General features: G+C 38.0%; 1 protein-coding gene across 1 annotated transcript in view; it reads right to left on the minus strand.

Moving 5' to 3' along the window:
• The window catches only part of lingo3a (leucine rich repeat and Ig domain containing 3a), a 51,951-nt gene extending 39,734 nt beyond the window's left edge, over positions 1 to 12,217 (minus strand). Inside the window, exon 1 of the mRNA XM_056447248.1 lies at positions 11,894 to 12,217. The gene's annotated coding sequence lies outside the window, so the exon portion shown is untranslated. The remainder of the gene's footprint in view (positions 1 to 11,893) is intronic.
• Between the last annotated feature and the right edge of the window lie 10,501 nt (positions 12,218 to 22,718).

The following is a 22,718-nucleotide window of genomic DNA, read 5'->3' on the forward strand; positions in this document are numbered from 1 at the left end:
TTTCTTGGCTGCTGCATTGAGGGCACCATAGCGACCAGCATCTTCAGGTAGAATGTTTAGAACTTCCGTTTACAGCGTTTACAACCGTAAATGTCCGAAAATAGATTTCATAGCGTTTTGAATGGATTACGGAGTGTTTTTGAGACACACAACTTTGAAAGGTGTGTGTTAAACCTGTTATAATCTGTCAGATGTGTGGTTTAATCGCGAGAGAAAAAACCGTATCGTAAACCATGGTTCTTTTCCTTCTGCTTAATCACGTGCCCCAAAAAAGATATTTAAAATAAACAAAACAATATGATGTCTTTTGCCTGCTGTCTTTAATAACTACATTACACAATACTTGTACTTTTACTTTCAGTACTTGACAAGTAAATTTTTAAATAAACTACTTGCAATACTTAAGTACAAAAAATGTTGAATACTTTAGTACTTCCACATAAGTATGGTGCACTTTTACTTCTACTCAAGTCACTTTTTGATAGAGCAATTGTAGTTTTACTTAAGTCTGGGTCTCTAGTACTTTATACATCTCTGGCAAAAAGCAAGTTGTGATTATAGGGCATATACATCAGTCCACATGAACGTGCACAATATACTGACACTGAGGAAAAGAAACTGTTGGATAAAAGTCATTATTATAACTGTTGTGAGTCAGTTTTTTGTTTTTGTTTTGTGTTTTTACTTGAGTAAAAATGAGTTGACAACACAATTCTAGTTTAATCCATTTAAATTTGTAAAAACAATTAAGTTAACTTGACTGGTGTTGGGACAACATGAAGGAATTGTATGGAACGCAGAATGTTTTAGCGTGTATAAGGTCATTTTTTTAAGCAGCTGTAATTAAACACATTTGTAAGGACTGTTAAAATGTCAACAATATGTTTTATCTCCAAATTCATGTACTTACACCACTCAAACTAGAGTGCCCACTCATACCTCTTTGGTGACCCCTTGTGGACCCCAACTAAAGGTCACTTAAGAGTTATGAGGGGGTCACGTGACCATTGAATGTGGCTTTGAATGTGGCATTGGTTGCTGGTGCTGCGCAGGCTGGTCTGAGTATTTCAGAAACTGCTGATCAACTGGGATTTTCACACATAACCACCTGATACGATGCGGAATAGGTACTTGAGCGCCAGTACCAGGTTGACCTCCCAGGTGGATGTACTTCAATCTCCTCATCCACCACCAGTGTTCAGCATCCACCTGGATGACACGACAGCAGCCATATTGCGCCAGACCACACACCAGCTGATTGGTGGAGAGGAGACAGAGTGACGAAGCCAATTATGATATGGGGATGGTTAGGAGCCGATGATGGACAGTGGCCAGTGGGCAAATTTGGCCAGGATGCCGGGTTAAACCCTTACTCTTTTCGAAGGACATCCTGGAAATTTTTAAAGACCACAGAGGCGTTAGGACTCACACAGGTTGAGCACCCCCTGCTGGCCTCACTAACACCACTTCCAACAGCAACCTAGCTTTCCCATGTGATCTCCCATCCAGGTACTGACCAGATGTAGCCCTGCTTAGCTTCAGTGGGCGACCATGTAAAAGTTGCAGAGAGCTAGCTGCCGGCTAACCCACTTAACTTTAACCCTGACATGTCTAACAAGCACGCAAAGCACCCTGAAGAACCAGGGCTGCGTCTGAAACCGCATACTTCCATACTATACAGTACACTAAAATCAGTATGCAGTAACCACGTTGGTGGACTTGAGATGCAGAGAGGAGTTGACTACTATATGACAGGGTTCGAGTACAGTGAGGAACGGTTCCAGAAAACGAGTAAGACAAAAACTGAAGCCAAAAAAATAAAATAAACAAGTAAATATAAAGTGAAAATAGAGTGAAAATGTGGTAAAAGCTGAAAACTTGGTAAAAATCAGACGGGCTTTTCTTTGATTGCTTTTTTAAATTGTCAGTTGGGTTTAGAGAAGTGAGTGGAGAGGTATGTTTTCAGAATGAATATGGGTTGAATGCTTCACTGCATGTCATCAGCAAATCCTGAGTTTCTACTAATTGGAAATATGAATTTGAGTTAAATGATGGACAGACAAGCAAAACCTGTAAATTGTAATTTATAAAGTTAAATTGAAACAATCTAAATTATATTGAAATACAACAAAATTGTGAGTGGATCTAAAAGAATGCATATTACAAAAAAGTGCTTTATCATTTTAACAGCTTTATTTTCTATTGTCATTTATACACTCGCCGGACACTTTATTAGGTACACCAGTCCATCTGCTTGTTAACGCAAATTTCTAATCAGCCAATCACATAGCAGCAACTCAATGCTTTTAGGCATGTAGACATGGTCAAGACGATTTGCTGCAGTTCAAACCAAGAATCAGAATGGGGAACAAATGTGATTTAAGTGACTTTGAATGTGGCAGGGTTGTTGGTACCAGACGGGCTGGTCTGAGTATTTCAGAAACTTCTGATCCACTGGGATTTTCATGCACAACCATCTCTAGGTTTTGCAGAGAATGGTCCAAAAAAAAGAGAAAATATTTAGTGAGTGGCAGTTCTGTGGCACAAATGCCTTCTTAATGACAGAGGACAAAGGAGAATGGCCAGACTGGCTCCAGCTGATAGAAAGGCAGCAGTAACTCAAATAAGCACTCGTTACAACCAAGGTATGCAGAAGAACATCTCTGAATGCACAACACATACAACCTTGAAGCGGATGGGCTACAGCAGCAGAAGACCACACCTGGTGCCACTCCTGTCAGGTAAGAAAAGGAAACCGAGGCTACAATTCGCACAGGCTCTCCAAAACTGGACAATAGATGATTGGAAAAACATTGCCTGGTCTGATGAGTCTCGATTTCTGCTGCGACATTTGGATGGTAGGGTCAGAATTTGCTGTCAATAACATGAAAGCATAGATCCATCCTGCCATGTATCAACATTTCAGGCTGGTGGTGGTGATGTAATGGTGTGGGGGATCTTTTCTTGGCACACTTTGGGCCCATTAGTACCAATTGAGCATCATGTCAATGCCACAGCCTGACCATGTCCATCCCTTTATGACCACAGTGTACCCATCTTCTGATGGCTACTTCCAGCAGGATAACATGCCATGTCACAAAGGGTGAATCATCTCAGACTGGTTTCTTGAAATAAAAACAGAAATGACCTCCACAGTCACCAGATCTCAATCCAATAGAGCACTTTTGGGATGTGGTGGAACGGGAGATTCGCATCATGGATGTGCAGCCGACAAATTTGCAGCAACTGCGTGATGCCATCATGTCAATATGGACCAAACTCTCTGAGGAATATTTCCAGTACCTTGTTGAATCTATGCCACGAAGGATTAGGGCAGTTCTGAAGGCAGGTGTCCAGGTCCAGGACACCTGTCCGGTGTACCTAATAAAGTGGCTGGTGAGTGTATATTGTCAAACAAACGTATAGAGTACCTCCATTTGTTTTTATAACTTTACATTTTTTTATTTGGTTACGAAAACCAAAAAAAAATTTTTTATTTTTTTTTGAGGATGTAACTAATAAAATGTAAGAGTTTATGCAAAATGGTCACAAAATATATTTATATTGATTAATTGATCGATATACAGTAGATTTGAATCAAATTTTATCAGTCATACAGACTATTCATGGTGCATTTGTTTGTGTGTGTGTGTTTTTTTTTATGATTAATCACATGAGTCATTAAAGGCAAATAATTAAAAAGAGCAGCCATGACATTATTTAAAACATCGTCTTTTATGTTAGAATCAAATCTGGAATGAGTTGAAGATGAATAACTCCGTCTTTCAGGCCTTACATGTAGTAGAGATCTTTGGCCAGAAATTAGCATGCAAACCGCACTCTGACTTGTCATACCGTATGTGCTGCATGTACAATCTCTTGTTTTGCAGAGCTCCATCGGGAGCTTCAGATATGCAAAATAAAGCCTTGTTCTGAGGCGATGAATAATACATTAACGATTGGCTCAAAACTGCTTTTGTCCCCTTTTCATGATGTTTTAAAGCGTCCAATTACTGTACTTTGGCTGGGAGGAGGCCCAGTCCTGCCATGATATGGAGTATCTCGAGCGAGCTCATTAAATGAAGTACCAAAGAAACGCAGCAGACGTTTACAAGGGCTCAATGGAGAACACAAGTGACTTGGGGGAAAAATATCATTAATCAAGAATCACATGATAACAGACATTTTATGTTGTAAAATTAAATAAAATATAATAATATAAATATAATAAAATGTGGGCGTCACGGTGGTGCAGTGGGTAGCACGATTGCTTCACAGTAAGAAGGTCGCTGGTTCGAGCCTCAGTTGGGTCAGTTGGCATTTCTTTGTGGAGTTAGCATGTTCTCCCCGTGCTTGCGTGGGTTTCCTCCGGTTGCTCTGGTTTCACCCACAAGTCCAAAGACATGCGGTATAGGTGAAATAACCGTAGTGCAGGGATGGGCAAACTCGATCCTGGAGGGCCGGTGTCCCTGCAAAGTTTTGCACCAACCCTAATCAAACACACCTGCTTGTAGCTTTCTAGTGATCTTGAAGACACTAATTAGGGTGTTCAGGTGTGTTTGATTAGTGTTGGAGCAAAACTCTGCATGGACACCGGCCCTCGAGGATCGAGTTTGCCCATGCCTGCCGTAGTGTATGAGTGTGTGTGTGTGAATGAGTGTGTATGAATGTTTCCCAGTGATGGGTTGCAGCTGGAAGGGCATCCACTGCGTAAAACACATGCTGGATAAGTTGGCGGTTCATTCCACTGTGGCGACCCCTGATTAATAAAGGGACTAAGCCGAAAAGAAAATGAATGAATAATAAAATGTAATCAAATTACAGCGGCAGCAGTAATGTAGTCAATGTAGTAAAGAACAACGGTCTGTTGTTGAAAAAGAAAGCTGAGCCGAAAGGGCAAAGCTCTCGATCTACCGGTCAATCTACACTCCTACTCTCACCTATGGTTATGAGCTTTGAGTCATGACCGAAAGGACAAGATCTTGGATAAAAGCAGCCGAAATGAGTTTCCTTCGCAGGGTGCACCCTTATAGATAGGATGAGGAGCTCTGTCACCCGGGAGGAGCTTGGAGTAGAGCCTCTGCTCCTCCACATCGTGAGAAGTCAGCTGAGGTGGCTCGAGTATCTGTTTCAGATGCCTCTTGGACGCTTACCTAGGGAGGTGTTCCAGGCATGTCCCACCTATTTCTCTCGGCTGGCCTGGGAATGCCTTGGGATCCCCCTAGAGGTAATGTCTGGGGAAAGGGAAGTCTGAAGTTCTCTCCTAAGTCTGCTGCCCCCGTGACCCGGCCCCAGAAAAGCGGTTGTACATGAATGAATGTTCAGTCAAAGTTTTAATAATATCTTCTACAAGACTTTCTCCAATGTCTGTAAGAGTTTAATAAACACAAGGCGCCTCAAATTGTCTCTTCACATCCTATTGATATCTTTATCTGATAAATATATTTTGGCGGAATGAAATAGTTCGTGCACATATTCCTGTATGAACTCTGACTGCCCTGACCATGGGTGATCTAGTGAAAGAGTCGGTGAGGGAGAAACTAGCGGAAGATTCTGGAAAGCTGTGATATCTGAAACACAAATACTTTGGTCCAGCTTGGACAGAAGAAGGTTTTCATTTGCCTGAGATTTTCACCATTGCAATGGCTCATCTGTCAGTGCTGTAAATTATGCCATTACTGGCTGGGTGTACTGAAGCCAAAGTGGTAAACGGCTACAGTCAGTGTAAGACTGAATAATTACTTTAGATCTTTTGTACTGTATATTTAGATAAATATTGATATATTGGCGCTAAAGTATCAATAATGTTTCGTGGCTGGAAATATCATGATATATTGGCATATTGATATTTTGTCCCACCACCAAAAAGAATATATAAATATATATATATTCACCCGACCATTATATAATGATAATATGTATATACTAACAAAAAATTACAATTATAAAGTATGCACAATGTACTATGCATCTAAATATTACAGAAATATGTAAAAATTTAACAAAAGTCACCCTTCAAAAATAAATAGTCAATTCTAATTTCACTAAATTCAAATGTCACTATTCTCTCACATCTAAAATGTTAAATACAAAACCTTAACCCTTTAACAAGCATCGTAAACACATGGTCGACCTTTTATCCAAAGGCTATCATTATAATTGTTTATTACTATTTATCAGAGTTGTGTCAAAATATTATTCAATGCAAGCGTGGGCCAAAAAATATTTTCAAGGTGTGCACCATAAAGGGTTAACATACTTAAAGAATCTCATAACAAGACAATACAAAAACTGAAGTCTCCTTGTTGATCTCATAAGCAGTAGTGATCAAAGTAGACACGCAGGTGATTATTTCCCCCAGCTGCAGGCCTGATCTTTATTGCTTGTACTGATCTGAGCGCAACATGCGTGATGTGCTCTCCTCCTCCTCCACAGCCCACACTGATCCTCTCTGCTCATCATGCTTTCATCAGGAGCACTGAGAAACGCAACAATAAACCCTACGCTGCTGATTCAGTCAAGACGGAGTACAGTATGGCCAAGAATGAAGGCTCAATAAAGACCTCAAGAGCAGCCATGGTAAAATGAAACGGCCATATAAAGATTTCTGTTCAATGGGTGTTTGGAAACGGACACAAAAATCTGATGCTTGAATATAGCGCGTCAGAATACAGCAAGCCACTGCAGGTGAAAAGGGTAAAAACATTACCTGATGGTAATCCTAATCCTTCAATAGTTTATTAATTACTAAAAATAAAGGGTGTGTAATTGTTGAAATATGCAAATAAGGCTTTACTTCATAACATATATGCTAGTTTCCTTCAGTAAAACCTTTATAAAACAGATATGGCTAAAAAAGACATTCATTGCAAATTGTGATTCGAACAATCGACAATTAAAAATAATTCTTTTAATTTAAATCTAGCTGCAAATTAATAAAGTGGAACAAAGGAAAAGCGGGGGACATATTATGCAAAAATCACTTTTTTAATGGGTTTAAACACAGTAGTTTGGCAACAGTGCATGATTATAGCCAGCTTTTATGCAAAAAAATTATTAATTCTATTACTTATAATCACACTTCATAGGGTCTGCAGAGACACTTTGATTGACATTTTCCCTTTGTACACATCATCAGAGGGGGAAAGCCCCGCCCATTAGTGATGATCTCTGCTTATAAGCATAAACAGCCCTGAGTGAGAAGCAGCCATCCACCATTCAATTTTTCACATCATACATCGAAAAGAAAACTGGGACCACATTCTCATTTAAATTTAAAGCGACAGTCACCAAAATGGCACAATTTAAATCAAAGCCTAAAAGGGGCAGTTTCATTATTTTTGCTGTGTTTTGGGCTGAAACTTCCAACCCAGGCTCATTCTGTAAATGTACCCTATATACATTTATGGAGTGCGGCAAATACATCCCAGGAGGTACGTTTTTTTTGTTGCAGTATTTGTTTTCACAAATCCACCAGAGGCGGCTGTGTGCACTTTTTGAGATCGCAAATTTCTCTCGAGTGCAATTCGCGCCTGTTGCTCTCATGTAAATTCACCAGAGGCCGCTGTTGACTGACTATTTGACCCACCCACCCATTTCCTTAAACTCAACAGACAGCGTTTTCAAAAGCAATCCAGAAAAAGAAAACCCCTCGCCTGATTTTTACCATGTTTTCAGATTATACCACATTCTTACCCTGTTATTTACTTCATTTTATTTTTTGGCTCCTGTTTTTGTCTTAACCGCTTTCTGAAACCGTTCTTCACCGGACTCGAACCCTATCATTGTGGTCAACTCCTCAAGTCAGCTGGCATACATCCCGAGCTAACTGGACAACAGTTACTGGTAACAGTGGGAAAGCAGTCCATATGGAGGTATGCAGTCAGCTGGTAAGCGCAAAAAGGAACGGCGTCATACCACCCCCTAGCGTTCATTTTAAAAACGAAATGAAGCTATACATACTTCTGTTTACATAATTTGCAATCTCCAGAAACGTATAAAGGGCTACGTTTTCAGAATGAGCCTATGTTGGAAACTTCACATACACACTCTAGGGACATCAGAGATTTATTTTACATCTAGAAAAAAAATAGCATAATAAGTCCCCTTTAAGAGTTTTTTTTTTTTTTTTTGGATATTTCACTTCCATGAGACTGAAATGCATGAAAAAGCTGCAATGTCTCATCCTAATATATCAAAAATAGACAAGTTTGGTCAAGCATTGGTGAGCAAATTAAGTATCAACAAAATAGTGTAATGGCTGGTTAGCAAACGGTCTTATTAGGAATGAACCGGTATTGAAATTTTGTCTGATATTACCAATAACTTGTTATATTTGCCAGCCGATAACAAATATGTTATAGATAGAACAAACTCTTCTAAAGTATCATCTGCTGTATGCTATGTATCAGTTCAAAAGCACTGATCAAAACACTTAAAATTAAAATAATTTAAATAACGTATAAATAATGGTGACAATAAAAACACGATTTTTTAAAAAGCTTTAATCGGCTGATAACAATTCTAGCAGCAAATTGTTTGGAGTCACTACTATTAATTTAATTAATGTCTGAGAACACAATATTGTTTAGAGCAGTGTTTCCCAACACTGTTCCTAGAGGCACCCCAAAATATTTTGGATGACTTCAGGTTTTAGAGCCTTTTCTAATGTTCTGATGAGTTGATTCAGGTGTGTTTGATTAGAGAGAGGTTAAAAACGTGTACTGTTGGTGTGCCTTTAGGAACAAGGTTGGGAAACACTGGTTTAGAGAAATTATAAAATTGTCTCTGGAAGTTCAGTTCTCAGTATATGACCAAAACAAACATCATCTGTGCAAATGATGAGCATTTCAGAAAGTTTGAAAAAAATTAAATAAAACTTTCTGAAATAAAGCGAAGAAAGAAAAAATAACCATAACTATTAAATATTTCTCTTGTCATACAAAATAATAATTTTAAAACTAGCACTTGTACATTGCAATGTAAATCTTGTACAATGCAATGTAAAAAATTACAGATATAAAATGTATTTACTGGTGCTTAAGTCATTTTGATTCAACGTATGTTAGTATGTTATAAACCTTACCATTTCGTTGAAGTGCAGTAAGTGCACTATTCTGTGATTCTGAATGGCTGTATTTAAATTTCTGTCGTGTTTTGTCAGGACAAATTGTTTTGTTTATACATACTAACTACGTGACCCAAAAACACAAATTTATGATACTTCACTGATAATCATAGCTTTGAGATGTTATTTTTTTCCATTCCACTGCCCTGTCTCTCGCACGTTTACACACATTTTTAAATCACACTACATCCCTTCTTACACACAGTATTTACTGTAAATCAACCCTTGTGTTTTTTTTTATTTTGCCCTTCTAGAACAGATCACTATTTTGCAAAACTATCACTACTACTTGTCGCTCAAGTCAGTTTGGTTTTCTTTTCATTCCACTGTCCATTTGTATTTCATGTGTAAAAATGCACTTCATTTTTATTACCCTTTGCATTACTATTTGTTACTTTTTAAATAGACATGATGATCATAATTCACTCGACCCTCAAATAATAATTATTTTTTTTAAATATGTGTAAGTCAAACTTTAGTTTATTTTTTGGGCGGACTTGATCAATATAAAAGAGGCTGTACAGTGTGTAAGTTTTTGACTCTTCTAAAGCATAAAAATGCCATAATATGTTCGCAGATATTTAAGAAACATGCCAAGTGAACATTGTTGTTTATTTGAAAAACAATGCTGAAGTCAGACATTTTGCTTTGTAAAATCTCTGTTAGGTGCCAGAAAGTCTGTCTTTGTTTAGGTTTTTAACCCACCCAATGCAGCTTTAGCCAATTATATTTCAGCACCCTGGGTTCCCTTGGTGGAAAACTTTATGTTTCATTAATTTATTCAGAAAGGCTCTCAAAGTATGATGCAGAGTATGGTGACTGAAATGCGACCTCTGGTGGACAGTAGCAAACTTCGAATTGAGACGCAGAGTTCCACATGAGGTTATTAATTAGCAACTAATATAAATATTATGAGCGTAAACATAAGGTGAGCAGGTTAGATTGTAACCCCGTGTCCTAACAACACGCTACGTGACGAGATTTGCAGTGATAAGCAATTTGTCCTGACAAAACACGACAGAAATTTAAATACAGCCATTCAGAATCACAGAATAGTGCACTTACTGCACTTCAACGAAATGGTAAGGTTTATAATCTAATTAATACATATTAAACCTCCTTAACATTACTAAATGTTCATGCTGAATCAGATGTGTGTTGGCTTGCATTGAGTCACAGTTCTAAAGTTCAATTTCAAACGGTTTATTTTATTCTCAAGATCTGCTGCTGCTTTCAATAGTTTGGCAATAAATGTCATGTAAAATGTCATTCAAAATCACATTGTAGGTATTTTACACTGAATAAAGCACATTAGGTGTACCTGAGGTGATCATTGTCAGTTTTCTGTTGTTCAGCTGCAATAAGCGTTTCTAAAATATCAATTCATGGAGTTGGTTATAACAATAACTCGTTGTAATATGGATAATATTTATCTATCGCATGCTGTTGCTTTTATATAGAACACAATTTAAATCAGCCTTTAAGCTCGAGACTCACCCCTGTTGGTCGTCAATCTGGCAACCTGCGCTTGCGCTTGTTTTGATCCAGGAATGCAATACCTAGTTCAACCCCTGGGTGTCAAACTTACATACTGCACATTTAACTGATATGAGACATGTTGGATATTTTTTCCACTGCAAATGCAAAAACACATTTTTCACCACTTGCCATTTGTTAAAACATTGTCCATGGACATGCAGCATTTCACAGCCATGCCTGTCACATTTTAAACACAAAAATGCATTCAGTCTAAATGAATCCTTGTTTCTTTAGTCTGTTTCAGATAGACATCATCGCTGTAAGCATGTCAGTTAAGTTCAACTTAGTCTTGAGTCTTAGTCTATGGTGCATTCCTCTGCCCTGCATGTCACATTTAAGCAAAAAATGTGATGTGTGAATAAACACTTGCAGTGTCACTATAAACTTGTCACATAAAAGCGTGTCGCTTCTGTTAAATTTAGACTGGAGATATACTGTCATATCACTGCCATTTTATTTGAATACACCCTTGTAGCATTTTGTCCTTTTATGTACAGATGTGTTCACCATAAACATCCCTCAAGCTAAACTTGAATTTTCAAATCATGATGCCTTTCTTCCTCCAATAACTTCCCTGCACAAAAATACATTCTTTGTGAATCAACCCCTGGAGTTTTTCATGTTATTTGGACAGATGCGTTCTCTATAAATGAGAAAAGACCTACATGAAGACTCTTTAAAGTGTCTCCCATTTATCCCATTCCTCAGTAGAACATCAGCTTTTAGAGCTGAAAGCCTTATGGGCAGATGCTCCGACATGTAGTGCAGTTTGTGCTACCAAAGTTCAAGTCTTTCCCTGATCCCTCATTTCCCCTACTTATTTTTCCAGTCAGTCTTATAATATCCAATCACATATCATGCCATGAAATAAACCTGCAAGGGCAAATCCTGTAAATGATGACAGAATCTCAATGATCTCATTAAAACCACCTAAAAGAGGACATCCAAGGAACTTAAAAGAAAAAGAGGCTCATTATTTGCATGCATGAACACCGCAAAGGTGATTAATCCACTCAGAGGCGGCACTGTTGCATTAGTAAGCAACTGATCAAAATTAACAATTCCCCAACCACCCTAAAATCCTTACAAACCCGCAGGTAATACTGACAAGTCACAGGTCCTTTCCCAATCAAACATTCATCAAAGGTAGGACGCTATCAAATTTGCAATACTAAATGACCCCCTTTTATATATATATATATTAGTGGAGAAGATGAACGTGCTCACCCAGGGCTGGAACTTGACAGGCGTTTGGTCCACATCAGCAAGTCCTGTCCTCAGTTTTTCGTCTGTTCCTCTCAGCTTCAGCGTGTGGATTGAATCGCCCAATTAAGCCTGCAGATGCTCCTGGCTGCAGCATCGGATTCCCAGATCCCAGCCGGATCGTCCCTCTTCCCGATGTTGGATTGCTCTTTTTGAGCTCTTACCGTCGTGAGCTTGCAGTCCTCTTGTTATAGTGACAGGAGGGATGATGTGTGAGAGAGCATGTGAGTGCATGTGCGTGTGTTAGTCGCACTCTGTAAAGCGAGCTGGTCTTTCTTCCACTCTCCACTACGGCTGTATGGCTTCAAAACTCACTCTGCCAGTGATCCGAGCGCTTAGGGATCATCTCGAAAGTGCAAACTACGAAGAAAAGAATTAAGGAGTCCACGAGTTGTAGATGCACTAGTAGTGCCTCTGGACATTTCCTAAAGGATTATGCTTTAAGTAAAGAGTTCAATGTGAATCGGGTGTTTTTGTAATGGAGATTTGTGTCGGGAATGTTTTTATAATCACTGTTGACTTCGCAAGCCGGTCCCTCAGCGAAAGCTCTTGAGGTCCATGAGGGCTTGAATATTGAAGCAGAAGCCAGCAGCTGGAATCGTATAATTTTAGCGGACATGTGACCCTCTTAAATGTGCAAGCCTTTTATGTTTTGTCCTGTTTTCAGTTTTGGTGGGGTTTTTTCTCCCATCTGTTTTCCTCTCAGCAGGAGGTTAGTGGATGCTGAGAGACACAGAGAGAAAGAGAGATAACATGTTATCTGTGTTGAAGAGTAGCTTATGAAAGATGATTTCATATAATAAGAAAAAGAAAAAAGAAAAAAACAAACAAAATCTTGTGTTGGAAAATCATAATTCTGACATTAATATTGTGAAGATATTAAACTCTGATGAAAAGTAATAATTGTGATATTTAAATGACATGATAAAAAGCCAATTGTGCAAAGATGACTTGTCATAATTGAATTATTTATCTAACAACAACAACAACAATAATAATAATAATAATAATAATAATAATAATAATAATAATGATGATGATTATTAATCACAATTGTTTTGGGGGTTTTCTGAGTTCAGATGTTAACAACAATTGTATAATAATTATTTTAGAGTTGTCTTAGATGTTTTTAAGCCTTCATTTTCATTCATTTATGCATTTATTTTCCTTCGGCTTAGTCCCTTTGTTCATCAGGGGTTTCCACAGCAGATTGAACTGCTAATTTAGCCAGCATATGTTTTACACAGCGGATGCCCTTCCAGCTACAACCCGGGTGCGAATTATACATCGACAATCGGGGGTGTCAAGTTTTTCGGTTATGTACAGCAATATGCCTAAGTGAACCAAATTTATTTAATTCAATTACATCTAAATTACTAATCAAACTTATGTTTTCAGTGTTTTGAGGGATATTGAGTGGTTCTCAATGATATTTGTGGTATTAAATAAACGGTGACAGGTTTGCTTTCCTGCAGCGATTAATGGATGATTAATGGATTGCCAGTTTCAAACTGATGAATTTATATTTTTGGTCGCAAACATGCATTCACAATGGTATGAACCATTATAGGGGTGGTTGGTCAGATAAACAGTTGAAGTCAGAATTATTAGCCCCCCTGTTTATTTTTTTCCCCAATTTCTGTTTAACAGAGAGATTTTTTTTTTCAGCACGTTTCTAAACATAATAGTTTTAATAACTCATTTCTAATAGCTGATTTATTTTATCTTTGCCATGATGACAGTAAATAGTTTTTAACTAGATATTTTCCAAGACACTTCTATACAGCTTAAAGTGACATTTAAAGGCTTAACTAGGTTAATTAGATAGTTCTGTAGACTATTGGGAAAAAATTGCTTAAAGGGGCTAATAATTTTGACCTTAATAATTAAAAAAAAAATCATTTTTAAAAAATTAAAAACTGCTTTTATTCTAGCTGAAATAAAACAAATAAGACTTTCTCCAGAACAAAAAATATTATCAGACATACTGGGAAAATGTCCTTGCTCTGTTAAACATCATTTGGGAAATATTTAAAAAAGAAAAATAAATTCAACAGGAGCTACAAATTCTGACTTTAACTGTATATTGAAGTTATCTATTATTTTAATTATTAATATTATTTAAGATACAGACCAGAGCAAACTATTTCTTAACTATTAAAGGGCAGACCCCCAGATTTTTTTCCATCTCAAATCTCAATTTTGACTATTTCACACATTTTCCTCATAATTATGACTATGTAAGTTTGAGATTTTCTCATCTCACTGACAAAATATCTTGCATTTGAACATTTTATAATTGATTAATTTCACATTTCTTATAGTTCTGACATTGTATGTCACTTTTAATATAACATCTAATAGCATCTCATTAGTATGTCAATTTAAATGTTTAGCTTTCATAATGTAGATGTTTAAAATAACTCTGAATGAGTATTATTATAACTAGTTATTTATTTTAAAATAAAGATTAATTAAAGCATCTTTTACCTTATATAAGGATCTATATTACTAAGGGCATAATGAAATATTTCTTTCTCTACAATGAAAGTCAATAGAATCAAAAACAACATTGGAATTATTCTGCATTTCATTGCATAGAAAATTAAAAAAAAAAAAAAAAATTTTCTCATCCTTTGTGTTTCACAATGCAGTCATGCAGGTTTGGATCAACAATAATACCTTCCAAATAGCAACACTGCTTAATCGCAATAACCCAAAAGCATTTGTTGTAAGAGACATGCACTAGAGACCAGTGTTTCCCAACCCTGTTCCTGAAGGCACACCAACGGCACACATTTTCAACCTCTCTCTAATCAAACGCACCTGAATCAACTCATCAGAACATAAGAAAAGATGCCAAAACCTGAAGTTAATGGGTCAGATAAGGGAGACATCCAAAATATGTACTGCTGGTGTGTCTCCACGAACAGGGTTGGGAAAAGCTGCACTAGATTATAAATCTGAAAGACCCTTCATTCCAGGTAGGCTTGCCTCTGTCCTATTTAGTGAATAAGGCCCCGCTTACACTAATACGTTTTTGTTTTAAAACAGCGTTTCAGAATGAAAACAATCCACGTCCACATTGGTGTTTCACATAGCGTTTCTGAATAGCTCTCCGTCCACATTATACTGCTGAAAATCACGTGACCATACACACACTCTGGCATGCGTTGCAGTGTATGCGGACATCTGAGCTCCAGGCAGTCAGCGGGTGCTTCGAGCACACCTCAGGTGAAAGCAGCGCTCGACAGTTCATCAAGGATCTACCACTGGATCTCATCTCACTATAGTTGTTAAACGTGATATTCATCTCGTCTCTCTCACGACTCTTCTGACATTATCTATTACTTATTTTAGGGTGTTTTGGCAGAGCACAAAGATAAGTTAATATAATAATTTATGTAAACACATACACAGACTCTGCACATTTGACTGATTGCATTTATCTCTCAAAATGAAAATGGACTTGCGCATTTGCAAAACGCTCCATTTTCAGGGCTCGAAAACTCTGGGGTAGTGTGGAAGGACGGCGTAACCGTAGTAGAACGTATGCGTTTTAAAACAAAAACGTATTAGTGTAAACAGGGCCTAAGATAAGCATTAATATCTTCCAAATGGCATCACGCTAAAGCCTGTGTGTGGTAGATTTTAAACAATGCATTTGAGACAGTACTGTGAGACCTTGAATTCTCGAGTCCAAAAAACTTGCCACGTTCTTTAGGGAGAAAAAAGGTTAATGGACACATCACAATGCTGTCTCTGCTCCTAATGGCCTCTGCCAGCCTTAGATGTGGATGTTTTTGAAACACACCTCAGCCTGACCATTAAAACCTCTAAGATGGCCTGTTTGAGTGGCAGCTGTGAAAAACTGTTCAAGAAACAGTGGCGAGACAGGGGAATTCTAGGGCAGCAGAAGAAAAACATCCTTTGTCTTCTTTTTCAAGGGGGAAAAAAATAGAGAGACTGACCTTTCGGAGATCTGGAGTGCCTGAGTGCGTCACGCTTTATTTGAAGCAACAAACTGTGGTGGAGGGCGGCAAAAAGGGCACCTGGATGTGTTTGAGCTCCGTCCGGTGAGACCATCTGCATTACTGAGAACAGTGAGAACAGCTCGCAGCCAAATAAACCTATGAGAGGGACACTGGATGTGGCTGAGTCGAAGGGTCTTCCCTTGGCACTTGGAGCGAGTCACCTTGACGCGTGTGTGTGTGTGCGTTTTCCCTCAGGCTGCTAAACCCTGTTAAAATGCTTTCAAGGTGGTAAAGTGGCCACAGAACATTGCGACACAGTGAAACTGTAACATTTTTTGCAGGCTAAAAAGGTGCTAGATGGTATGAGATGATGGTCAACTAAGCCAAAGGTGTTATTTACACTAGTGTGTTTTCCTTTTAAAAGGCCTACGTTTTGTTTCAGTTGCCTTCTGGCATCTTTGATTTGCAAAGATGAGGTGTTAGGAAAATACTAAAGATCCCATTTTCATTTGTAAACACTGGTTTTCCCTTTAGATGAACTGAAATGGAAAGTCTTGAAAATGGAGGTGCAGAAATTCACAATCACTTTCTGGACAATTGTGCTTCCTGAATCATTAAGCCCATCACCACTTAAGACCATTAAATGGTGGACTCCAAGTATGGATGCCGGCAAAATATGCACATGCCCAGTGAGTATAAATGGTCATATACTGTATCATAAGTTTTAGGTTTTGTAGTGTGGACGGAGATTGTTTTTTTTTTAAAGGGCACCTAGGTTAGCTCTTTTTTCAGATTTAATACAAGTCTTTTGTGTCCACAGAATGTGTCTGTACAGTTTCAGCTCAAAACACCCATTTGTTATAGCTGTCTGAAGTGTCTGTATTATAGGCGGTAAAACATGGTTGCTGTTTTTTTGTACTGGGCCTTTAAGGCTAGTCCTCCCCGCCCACCGTTCCCACGTGCCTGTCAGCAACATGCCTCAGTTGCCGCCCACGGCTGCCTCAGGATTTGATGCAGATTTTGTGAGTTCCAACGATGAGTCACACACAAAGTTATTACAAAGTTCACGTGCACACACATCAAAGACGCGCGCGCACAGAGAGAAAGAGAGAGAGAGAGAGAGAGAGAGAGAGAGAGAGAGAGAGAGAGAGAGAGAGAGAGAGAGAGAGAGACACTGTTTGCACGCATATGTGTCAGGATACAATTTAATCTTCACTGCTGTATGGATATCTGTTATGTTAATGAACAAAATAAACCTGATTTAACGTAGACAAACCGGGATTGAAGCGTCTTCTTTTATAATTGTTCTGACCCGCGGCTGTGCTGATGAAGTAAAGCTAAGCTAAATCGCTGTACTTCATAGCACACATGCACTGTTTTAAAACATTTTAAACTTGTAAAACTCACTCTTGATCACATTTAATGATGATTGATGACTCTAGCGAACTGAACAGACCTTTTATTCCCGATTGCTTTGCGCACGTCTGGTCTTGTTGATCTGATTATACACGTGACTACCTGGACATGTTAATACCCGCAGCTGTCAATCAATTCGGTGGACGGGGGGACCGCACTCCTACGTAAAGTTGCGGTCGATCTGAAAACCGCTCCAATTGGTCCACCGTTTTTATGTTGTTAAATTTGAAAAAAAAAAAGTACTGGGTGTGTTTATTTCACCCCAATATGACGGTCTATACACCATACATGCACATATGTCTGTCCAAACAGCTTGAAAAGTAGATTTTTCACCATATGTGCCCTTTAAAACAGTAAAAAAAAAAAGTGTTTTAAAACAAACTTGCACTAATGTAAACTGCACTAAAGACACAAGACATGCACTCGATTGAATGGGAAAAATGCAATCGTCAATATGGCAGCTTTAGTGCAAGAAACCGCACCTTCTAGTAAAAGAGCCAATCATCTATCGCTATGGGCTTTATTTTAACTATCTAGGCGCAAAGTCTAAAGAGCATGGCGCAAAAGCATTAAGAGCATGTGAAAATCCACTTTTGCTATTTTAAGGACGGAAAATATGCCTTTAGGACACCTTTAATTCCCTTTAAGGGTCAGTTGCATCCCACCGTTGTGCATCTGCTATTTACATGGCAGATTTGTAAGTGGAAAAACTGAATGGTAAAACTGAATGCTTTACTAGCGAAAAAAACATTTAAACAAACATTCTGCGTGAGAATAAAGAACGAGCCTCCTCTATTCAGCCTTTTTACTTTTTTCCTTTACATTTTACTTTACTTTTGTGAATAAGGAAATGGTGTTGGATGCACTCCACTGAAGACATCCATTAGCCTACATATTTAATTTTGTTAAACACAAAGATTTGTTTCAAAACTTTCTAAATTCAGTTCTAATTTCCAGCAAACAAATAAATAAATGTACAATAATAACGAAGTGTGGTCAATAAAACTGAGTTATATGCAAACATGTCCTATTCTTATGCCCCATGGTGATGCGAACATCTCCAAAACCCAACAGGTGGACAAATCTAATTTTGTTTTTAATAAAACAAATATAAATATGAATATAATAAATAATACTGCTAATAATAATAATAACATTATAAACATGCAAATTTTAATGAATTAACTGAAAAAGCCCACTGAGATAAGGCAATAAGGCAGTGTTTTTTATATTCATGTAGAAAATAATAATTTTTGTAATATTTTAATCCTTACATTTTTTCATATGTAAAGATTTTTGTGTGTTGCTGTACATCATGTGTGTCTTAAGCAATGTGCATTTAAACCCACACAGGCGCACAACTAACACGCTCTGTGTTGGACTTTAGAGCTGCTTTTAGATAGTCAATGAAGCGGTCTATTTCAGCTTCTCAAAATAGCAACGCGCCAACAATGATCCTTAACACACCTCTATTTTAGACCAGCAGGCCCATGAGTCCACAGAAGTGGTGCAAATGGATTAGCTACTTAAACAATGTGGTGCTAAATGAGAAAATTAGGGTTGCGCTGGTCTGCAAATAGCAACAAATCGAGCAAAACACGAGTGTATGATAGGGCCCCTATATGATTCTTCATATCCGGCTCAGTCCATTCAAGTGTTCTTCACAACAGTTTTTGCAGCTTGAATGAGCTTAGTCTCAATAAATACTTACCTCACACACACAAGGGAAATATATCTAACTTTAAAATCTTAAACTCTACTTAGAAAAAAAATGTTCTTGGGTGGTATATTGGTATACTCCTTTCCATCTACTCGAGTTCTTTAATGAGTTCCACGTCCATCATTCAAAAGTAAATTAGAAAAAGTAAAGCTACTGTCTTGCATTAGCTGGAGGCCAGTTTACCAGTACTCCAGCAAATAGTGCGGATTTCACTCGGCGACCATCTTTGAAACGCCTCTCGGGCAGTATGCTCAGGCATTCTGTTTGAATTGGGAAACATCAAATTCTCCAAAACTGTTTGCCAAGCTTACGATCACATTACATATTTGGAATCATAAGTAAAATCCTTAGTTTCTCCTTAGTCTCTTTAGTTTCATTTCTAAACGTTCGAACTAAACAATATTTGAAAACTGCATTTTTTCAGGTTGCCCGAGCTAATGTAATGTATTTATATAGCGCATTTACCGTGTATGGCCATACACCCAAAGCGCTGCACAATCATGAAGGGGTTTGTCTCTTCACACCACCACCAGTGTGCAGCATCCACTTGGATGATGCAACGGCAGCCACAGGACAACAGCGCCAGTGAGCTCACCACACACCAGCTATTGGTGGAGTGGAGAGACAGTGATACAGCCAATTCGGTGGATGGTGATGATTGGGAGGCCATGATGGTTAAGGGCCGATGGAGGAAATTTGGCCAGGAGACCTGGCTACATCCCTACTCTTTAAAAGAAGTGCCATGGGATTTTTAATGACCACAGAGAGTCAGGACCTCAGTTGTGCTGTCTCATCCGAAAGACAGTACTCACTGACAGTATACCATCCCCTTCACTTTTACTGGGGCATTGGGACTCATACAGACAGGTTGCACACCCCCTGCTGGCCGGATGTGAGAATGAGCACTCGAAAGGAACAAAATAACGACACCAACCTCATTTATGGCTGTTCTACACATTATCATCCTCTGGATAATGCTTTACCTGATCGCGCTTTTGTTATCAAGTGCACTTGGTTCACTTAAAAGTACAGATTTCAAGCTTTATGTGGATATATTTCCTATGTATGTGAAGCAACTATTCGCTGAGATTTCAGTGTGTTTGTTGACCACCAAACTATAATAAAAGCACACGTCTGATCCACTGGAGAAATGTCAGGCTATAGTGATCGACGATTAGGTTCTGTACTAGTAGGCAGGGCTTTATTCACCATATTGACTGCTACACTTTTCCCCATTCAAAACTATAGGAGTGACATGTCTTGTGTTTTCTATAGTCTTTGGCATAAATTAATCAATTTTTTTTAGCTTGTACTAGAAGAGCTATTTGAACTAATATAAATGTAACATTATTAAAGTAGTCAATAGCATGACCACTAATTACCTACACTCCACTAACACCGGTTCCAATGACGTTGTACTTGAAGCAAACGGGTGCATTTCCAAAAAACATTGTTAGCCAACTTAGGTTGCAAGTTCTGTAGTTACAAACATGATTTGTTGATTTGGCATTTCCCGAATCTATCGTTCCAACGAACATTCGCAAACTGCGTCGCAAACTTGCACGTTTCCAACTACACCTCAAGAGCTGTATTTAGAAGCATAGGTCCTGGCTGTGTTCTATTCCCCATTATCCTTTCTTGGCCCTATTCATTTAGAACATTCTAACATGTAAACTTGGAATGATTTTTTTTTAAAGCCGTTAAAGTCATCTCTGTTAGGTGTAATTTGCTTTCAAAGTGTTTTTACAGTTCAGTTTTAGCGATTTTCATATTGACAATTGCGTTTTCTTAGTAGTGCACTTAGAAAACATTTATGCCATTTTGAACACAGCCGTGGCTCGTGACGAAAGCTATAGGTGACCTATTATTTAAAAGCAAAATTAACATTACTTCTTCAAAGCTTGTGAAAACAAAAACATATAGCATACGTTAATGCTTTGAATTTTAATAGGTTTTTTATTAAGAAATATATCTGGCATGGACCTGTTGCTTAGAAGATTTCTGCAGTGAATTGAATGTTTCAAATTGTAAAAGTAGACTCGTCAAATTGTAAAAGTAAACTCGTCACCACATTGTTCTTTTCCCAAACTATGCATCGTACTATGATAGTTCAGCCGCGAGTTACGTTGTTGTTCGGGAAAGGCACCCCTACCTCCAGGAACTGCATCTGATTTAATGAACATTGAGTAGTTGTTAGTTACAAATTGAAAACAATTTTAGCTTGTAAGTAGATAGCAACTGGAACAGCTACATTGGATTATTGTAATGATATTTTCACTTGTCTGAACAAATCTTCCATGGATCGATTGCAAGTTGTGCAGAATGCAGCAACGAGGCTTTCAACCAACACCAGTAGGAGGTCACACATTACTCCCATGTGCTTAAAGCACTTCACTGGCTTCCTATTAGTTTTAGAGTCAGTTTTAAGATTCTGGTCATTACATATAGAGCTCTGCATGTTCCTACATATTCAAGACCTTTTAAGTACCTTTTAAGTGAGCACTCATGTAGCCGATTTACTTGGATTTTTAACATGTCTTAATACGTTTTCTTCAATTGATATGTGTTCTTTTATCTGTTTCATGGTTTTCTCTTATTGTAAAGCACTTTGTAAATTAATGTCAGGGAAAGGTGCTATATAAATAAAACTTTACTTACTTTACTGTGTTTAACCACTTCTTACAACAAAGGAGTTGTGCTGTTTTATATAATACTTCAATGTTTTGATTTGCATTGCATATTGTTAACCAAGCAAACATTACAAATATTCCCATTTGGTTCCTATTTAGTTAGTTTGAGGAACCAAATTAGAACTTTCTGTAGGTTCTTTTTGGTATTGAATTACTAACCTTCTGTAACAACTTAATGAAAACCTAAAGAAGAATGTTTTGGGAAGGTTCGTTTAACCGACAGAGAATGCTTTATTTACTGGAACAAAAAAACTCAAGCAAGAGAAAATGTTCTGGAGACCATAATCTTAAGTTTTCAGAATGTTCACAGATATGTTACTGTATGAGTTATGAAAGAAATAATAGCAGCTACTGTCATGCCACTAAAATTAATTAGTAGCCTTACTACAACTGTAGTTAGTTAATGTCAAACACTGTTTCCAAACAGGTTAAAGGCTAACTAGTCTGCTTGCCAATACCAAGAGGAATTGTGAAGCAGAATCTCTCAAATTACAGTTCTACTTGGTCATAATTATTAAGAATTACAATTAAATGTTCATTAACAAAAATACAACAGACTTGTTAGCTTAGCTTGTTCATTTAATAAGCTGCTTACTTTAGTCAATTACACCCGAAACTGATTCCATTAGTTGGAGGATAACTAGCCGGTTTCTATAGTACTACCACAGGAAGTTGTGCAGCATGGCATGTTTTATCATGCCTCAGTTTGGCAGAGAGACGTGTTACACAATAATACAAAGTGACATGCTGCTGTGAAATCACCATGAGGCAGAAAGACAGAAGTGACTCAAATTTTTCTATGTCGCTCAGGCATTCGAGTTGTCCAAACTGAAACTTTGGGCATACTTCTTTTAGCGCTGAATGACATTGCCAGAGCAGAACCTAATTTGCACCATTAGTGTGTGTGTGTGTGTGTGTGTGTGTGTGTGTGTGTGTGTGTGTGTGTGTGTGTGCGTGAGGGCTTTGTGCTAGACAGACCAAGTCACCGC

The sequence above is a fragment of the Danio aesculapii genome, chromosome 22 (genome assembly GCF_903798145.1).
Source record: "Danio aesculapii chromosome 22, fDanAes4.1, whole genome shotgun sequence".
In the NCBI taxonomy this organism is placed as follows: Eukaryota; Metazoa; Chordata; class Actinopteri; order Cypriniformes; family Danionidae; genus Danio; species Danio aesculapii.